We start from the raw sequence: 7781 nt of genomic DNA on the forward strand, positions 1-7781 counted from the left end.
CGAGTATGATTATCATAGATGACTAATCATTAATCTATTTTTAATTATCCATTTCAATTTAAAATGAGCTATACAAACATAATACCTTAAACATGATTAGAAATATACACACAGTATAACAAAATTAACTTTAAGTTTGTATCAATAGACTAAAATCTAAACCAATGTAAAACATTTTAAACAAGTTGTTGCTCTTTAGAAGTAAGTTCCCTAATCTACCCTTTCATCCTATTATATCTATATCATATCCCCCTTTCTTCTTTAGAAAGAGATAGCATTTACCTGCTTTAAAGAAAAATATTGGTTTTTCTCTGTCCCACACCAGAGGGCTCTTCTGATTTGGGACACAAGAATCTAACCTTTTCTTTTAGCAATATGTTTGGGTTTAGAGAAGGAGTGAGCCAATTCCATCTCCAAAGCCAGCTTGATAATTTTGGGAATGTGGGCGTAGTTTCTCTTACTACTTCCTGCTGGAGGGGGGCGCTGCATCTTATGGGGACATAAAGAAAATTTTAGGATTATGGAGTAGTCCATTAGGGTGAACCTCTGAGCCAGTTGCCTTGAAACCATTCTGGATGTTGGATCATCTGAGCCATGGTGTCATTGGAGACCTTTCATGTGGTCTTGGCTGATCAAACCTGATGTATCTTAATCTGGAACAAATCCACAGCCTCTGGCTTTCTGTGGAAACAAAAGCAGAGACTCCTTTCCAAAGCAACATATCATTATATCCAAATTTTGAAGTCAAGGTACCTTTAAAATTTACATATTTGTTTAACTCAACAGCTTTTATGATCAAATCTTTTTCTGCAGTTAAAAATCCCAAAAACAACACAAACCAGATTCTCTGTGTAATATCCATCTTTGTAAGACTGAAATGCCTCTGTGGCTGCTGGCTCTGCCCACCTCAGCTTCCCAACATGGCGGTGGTTCAGTTTACCACCAGCTCTGTGTCTGGAGCCATGTGTACCATCAACTATCAGAAGCAGTTCTATTAAAGCAGCACATAGCCCAGAAATCTTTTTTTTTTTTTTTTAAACTAGCAAAGGCTAAATCTACCACGCAGCAGAGTAAAGTGCTGCTTGTAGACTCCTCATTCCCGCCACACTGCAGGTCAGAAGCACACACCAGGAACCCGCCATAGAAGCTCAAACCAGCAGGCTGCCGCTAACTTGAGAGAGACAACTAGGAAGCTGTTTTTAGCTCTGCTTTAGAATCTTTTTTGTCAGGTTTTAGGTGGAAACTCTTGCCAACACGTTGGGCGCCATTTGTAGTTAGAGTTTTCCTGCCTGGCCCAGTCAGGACAAATCTCTCTTACCCGCCAGTCCCACAGTCGCTCAGACCCAACCAAGAAAGCACACAGAAACTTACATTGTTTAGAAACTGTATGGCCGTGGCAGGCTTCTTGTTATCTTAAATTAACCCATTTCTGTTAATCTATTCTTTGCCACGTGGCTTGTGGCTTACCAGTGTCTTTACACGTTGCTTCTCATGGCGGCGGCTGGCGGTGTCTCCCTCAACCTTCTACTTCCCAGAATTCTCTTCTCTCCTGTCCCGCCTATACTTCCTGCCTGGCCACTGGCCAATCAGAACTTTATTTACACAGAGCGATATCCACAGCACTAAGGGGGTTAATTGTGCATCTAAAGGCTTAGCTAAGAAGTTCACATCTGTGATGGCTGTTCTTAGTTGTGAACTTGACCATATCTGGAATCAACTACAATACAAAAATGGAGGGCACTTGTGGGACTTGGATGGCAGGTCCTAAAGGCAGGATGTCACATGCCTTTAATCTAGATTTTGAGGCAGGAAGCTTTTAATCTGATCCATTCCTTCTGCTGGAAGCCTGTTCAAGGACATGGAAGAGGTAAGAATTCATTCCTTCTTCTTTGCCTGCTTTCCCTAGTCTTGCCAACTCATCCATTTCTTCATTGGCATAGGGAGATATTTCTTCAGGATTCCAGCATATGCAGAAGACCACCTGGTGTCCCCTGTGGGACTGAGCAACTACTAGAATCCTGCACTTTCCATTCACAGCTAACCATTATTGGATCAGTTGGACTTCAGTCTGTAAGTTATTCCAATAAATTCCATATTTTATGTATAGATATAGATATGTATATCTCTAGACACACACACATACACACACACACAGAGAGAGAGAGAGAGAGAGAGAGAGAGAGAGAGAGAGAGAGAGAGATTCATTCCAGAAGTTCTGTAACTCTAGAGAACCCAGATGAATACAAGCTCCAAAGTCATCTAGGAAACAGAAACAGACAAGAATTCATTTTCTCATGACTCTTGATAATTCTTCAAATTTCTACTAGCTGTCAGCTTGAGCCTGTTCTCAATTCTTAAGTTTTAAGGTAACATTCTTAGGTCTGCCAGGCAGCCATTTCCTTAAGCAATTTACATCATGACTGATCTTTCAGGAGGGAGAGAAGTCATAATGTTATCATAGTATATTATCTCAACATATTTTACCTAGTAAAGCAACAAAAAGTCTTCAGAGCTTTCTCACTAAGGATGTGGTATTCTCTGAAGGCATGAGCAGAGACAAAGTAGGTATGGAAAACAGCACCTTAGAGTCATATCCCCCTCATTGGCTTTGCACCTTCTCAATATTCAAGTCTGTCTGATATGGTGAACAGATTGTTTTCTTTGAGCATTTTTAAAAGATTCAACATAAAATCAGAAAAGTCTAATCTGTCATCATTGGGATGAAGTTGAGTTATAGATGCTCTTGTGATGACACTTCTTAAGTGCAGGTCCTTCTAAAAGTCCTTGCACTCTAGCCAACCAAGCAACTAAAGAGACCAATTATCTGCTATAAACTCTCACAGAATACTGGGATCGGTATATATAGCTTGAAAATTATAAATATGTTTATTTAGTAAGGAGATATGAGGTATTAAAGAATTCACAAAATGAGTGCTAAGTGTCTTGATTTGCTTTCAAAGCCCAAGAATGGTCTTCATGGCTTTTGTTTTTGCCTAATATAGTCTTAGTTCCACCCCCCTGAATATGTCTTTTCAGTGATACAGAACAAGAAATTGTCTTGTCCATTTTATTTTTGCAGAATATTTGATCACAGTCTTCAGTTCCTATACCCAACTACCACTAATTTTGGTATATTTCCATTAGAAATTGTATGTTTTTTCTCATGTACTTTCCTATAGTCAATTCTATATCTCTAGAGAGCTATTCCCAGGTATCTGTTTCTTTATTCCCTTTATTCTTGGCTCCTGATTAAAGGGTGAAAGGGTCATGCCTCTAAGGCTTGATTCAGTCTTTGTGGTTTGTTTTCCAGTATCTGTGCCTTAATCTTACTTCATCATTCTTTGGATGACTAAATTTAATTTTTTTTCAATTTCATGAGAGTTAAGAATGTTGTAACTAATATGCTAGATATTCCCCAAGAGGACACTAACTTTACAATAAATGAGATCTTTTAAAATCTATTGCCATCACTGTGAAGAACTTTTTAGTTTTATGAAGTCCCACCTGTCAAATGTTGGTCTTAATTCTTGGGCAAATTGAGAAAGTTCTTTCCTACACCAATATGATGTAGGGTGTTACCTATGCTTTCTCCTAGCAGTTTTAGTGTTTCAGATTTCATGTTTAGATCTTTGATCCACTTGAAGCTAGTTTTGTTCATGATGATAGATAGACACAGGTCTAATTTCATTCTTCTGCAAGTGGACATCTGGTTTCTCCAGCACCATTTGTTTAAGATGTCTGTTTCCTTCCAGATTAACATTTTTGGCATCTATTTAAAAAGTAAATGACTGACATTGTGTGTACTCACTTTGTGTCTTTGACTTTGTCCTGTGTGTATACATGGCAGTACTTGTGTTGGTTCTATTAGGTTCAAAGGCAACTTCATTTCTGGAGTGGTGAGACAAAAGCCAGAAAAGCCACCATTCTTCAGGAACTTGTGAAACCAGTTCCCCTCTACCAAAAGGATCCATTTCCCTTATCACAAGCACAATGGGGCTAATCCCATAGAAGGGACTCTCTGTGGTGCCTATTAGCACACCAAAGAACTTGCTTGCCTTGGATTTCTTCAGGATCACAAGTACTTTACACATTTCAAGGTCCATGCTGGCATTCTATCTCTTCCTACCTCCTCTCCTCGTCTAAATCCTCCAGCTCAGGAGCTTCCTTCCTCCCATCTACTTCTTATAAACCTGCTGTCTTGGCTAAGCTTTCTCTCTCTCTCTCTCTCTCTCTCTCTCTCTCTCTCTCTCTCTCTCTCTTTCTTTCTTTTGCCTCCTAACTCTCCTTTTCTTCCTCTTTCTGTCTCCCTGACCCCTCTGACCCTACCCCCTCTGATCTGGTTCTCTTACAACAATGCTCAGTCTACTACATACTCTCTCTGCTATGGATTCTTCCTGATGTCTCTGGTTATTCTCTCTCTTATAATCACAGTAAAAACTTACCCCTTAACCATACCATGGAATGGTCATGTTATCAGTTTATACAGGTACCATATTTATTAATTAATATAGCTCTATAATATATCTTGATATTTGGAGTGGTAATCTTTCCAACATTTTTCTTTTTTTGTTTAGAATTGTTTTAGCTATCTAGAGTCTTTTGTGATTCAGGTTAAATGTTAGAATAGCATCTTCATTACTGTTCTATTGCAGTGAAAAGATACCATGACCCAGGCACATTTTTGGTAGGATTAAGAATATTGATTTATTTCACTTCCTTGCTTTATCATTACAAAAAGATTACACAATGACAAAAATAAGCCTGTCCATTTCATTTTTTGCCTTAATACAGGTTACAGATGTTATTTTTTCTTTTTCAGTATATTTTATTATTTAAAACAATTTTTAAATTCAAATACAGTTTGATCATATTCTTCTCCTCCACCAAGTATTTGCAGATCCTCTATCCCTCCAGTCACATTCAACCTTAAGTTAATTCTCACAAAACAAACAAACAAATAAAAAACAATTAAACAAGAAAAAAAAAAAAAACAATCAAACAGAAAAAGCCAAAACATGAAACCAAATAAACACACACACACACACACACACACACACACACACACACACAAATTGGTCAACTGCTCCTAAACATGAGGCTTGCCCTGGTGTGGTTGATATACCCAGGGTGATGCCATGGATAAACTGATCTTTCTTCTCCTACCACGTATATGTGACAATTCAGTTGTTAGCATTTATAGTAGTGACTAGGTATTCATTCATTCATTCATTCATTCATTCATTCATTTGTTTGCAATACAAAATAAAATGTAATAAAATATAACAAAATCTATCACATTGAAATTGGACAAGACAAAGCAACAGAAGAGAAAAAGCCCAATAGAAGGCAACAAGAATAAGAGGCTCACTCATTCAGAAATTCAGAAATCTCATTAAAAACAAAACAAAACAACAAAAAAACCCACTAAACTGGAAGCCATAATATAAGTTCAAAGGACCTGGTGCAGACCTGTGCAGTTCCTGTGCAAACAATTTCAGTCTCTGTGAGTTTATATGAGCTTTGTTCATGTTGATTAGGAGGACCTTGTTTTCTTGGTGTTTTCTATCCTTTTTGGCTCTTATACTTTGTTTTTTTTTTATTTTTTTAATATTTGTTATTATTATTATTTGTTTTAATTTTACACATCAGCCATGGGTTCCCCTGTCCTCCCCATCCCACCCCCACCACTACCTTCCCCCCAGCCCCTCCCCTCCATTCCCATGTCCTCCAGGACCAAGACACCCTGGGGATTCATTTAAACATGGTAGATTCAGTACAGGCAGGTCCAGTCCATGGTCGACAAAGAGGAGGGACTGTAAGAGCGTGAATTGTTGAATCCAAGATTTCAAAAAGCACAGGGACAAATAGCCAATAGAATGGAAGCATATGAATTATGAACCAACGGCTGTGGATCCCCCAGCTGCATCAGGCCCTCTGGATAAGTGAGACCATTAAATAGCTTGAACCGTTTGGGAGGCATACAGGCTGTGGGACCACGACATGTCCTTAGTGCATGAGCTGGCTGTTTGGAACCTGGGGTTTACACAGGGACACACGCTCAGCCTGGCTCTTATAATTTATAAGCATCCTCTTCCATATGGCTCCCTAAGTACTAAGGGAAAGTGTGGTGATATATTGTGTACCCCAATAAAACTTATCTGAGGATCAGAGGACAGAGCCAGTCAGTAGATTAGACATAGAGGCTAGATAGTGATAGCACATATTTTTAATCCTATCATTCTGGAAACAGATGCCTCAGGATCTCTGTGAGTTCAAGACCACACTGGGAACAGAGCCAGGTATGGTGGCACACACCTTTAATCCAAACACTTGAGATCTCATGCCTTTGTTTGGGAAGCACACATACCTTTAAACCCAGGAAGTAGGATGGCAAGGCAGAAAAAGCTATACAAGACATGCGGATACAGGAACTCATTGTCTTGAAGCTGAGGGTTTCATAAAGATAAGAGCACGGCTGGCTTGTTCTGTTTGATCTTTCCACTTTCACCCCAATATCTGTTGTTTTTTGTTTTTGTTTTTTAGTAAGACCTTTTAAGATTCATGTTACAGCTGGTGCCCAATGTTTGTGGCATGAATTCATGAAAAAAGTTACTTGCCTGTGGCTTTGCAGTCCCCAACTTAGGCTCAAGCTGCAGACAGCAAGTTATGGTGGCTCATGCCTATAGGATTTGCTGAAGAAGGTAAAGGCAGGAGGATCTGGAGTTTGAGGCCAGCCTGGGAGGCTTACTGAGGAGAAGCTGGGGCCAGGCTTCTCCACTAATGGTGGTGGCAGGATCTTGGAGGCTGCTGTTGCTGCTGTTCCATGTTGCAGGCTACTTCTCACTGTGTTGGTGGTGGCAACAATACTGCTACTGCTACAGTGGACTAAGGGTTTACTGCTGCTCATTCAGAGAATGATTGCCAGGACGGTAGTGTTACAAGAAAGCATTGGTAAGGGCCAATTTGGAGAAGTTTAGTGAGGCAAATGGTGAGAAGAAGTTGCTGTGAAGGTATTATTTTCTAGGGAAGAATGTTCATTGTTCCAACAGGCAAAGATTTATCACACTGTGATTTTACACCATGAAAACATACTATGATTTATAGCAACAGACAACAAAGATAGTTGCACATGGATTCAGCTGTGGCTGGTGTTAGATTACCATGAGCATGAATCCCTTTTTGATTATTTGAATAGATACACTGTTACAGTAGAAGGGATGATCAAGTTTAGTCCATGGCAAACGGTCTTACCCATCTTCTCATGGAGATTGTTGATACCCAAGGAAAGCCAGCTATTGTTCACAGAGATTGGAAATCAAAGAATATCTTGGTGAAGAAAAATGGAACCTATAGTATTGCAAACTTGAGACTGGTTATGAGACACAATTCTACCACAGATACAATTGATATTGCTCCAAACCACAGAGTAGGCACTAAAGGTTTTCTACAGTGAACCATGACTACATCTAACAGCAACTTTGAAGTCTCCAAAAAGATGATAGGACCCTTCAATGATGATTTCATCTGGACTATGATAAGGCCAGCATGCTTACAAACATGGCCCTAAGATCAGCTTTGGACTATAAATGGTTCAGCACAGTTTTGAGATGGCTAGCTGAGATGATTCAGCCTCTCAGACTGCTTGAGCAAGGACTTGAGACAAGCCCTGCACTTTCCCATTATGCAGAGACTGGACAACAAACGATGTAGCTACCTCCCCTAGGACTTGACAATTAACCAAAACTTTTTCTTTTCAAGATCCCTAAAAGATACCTTCACCC

At 39.5% G+C, this 7781-nt stretch overlaps 1 pseudogene; it reads left to right on the plus strand.

Moving 5' to 3' along the window:
* The first annotated feature begins 4664 nt into the window (after positions 1-4664).
* LOC118581734 lies at positions 4665-7453 on the plus strand (annotated as a pseudogene).
* Positions 7454-7781: the final 328 nt, after the last annotated feature.

This window comes from Onychomys torridus, chromosome 4, assembly GCF_903995425.1.
Source record: "Onychomys torridus chromosome 4, mOncTor1.1, whole genome shotgun sequence".
Lineage (NCBI taxonomy): Eukaryota > Metazoa > Chordata > Mammalia > Rodentia > Cricetidae > Onychomys > Onychomys torridus.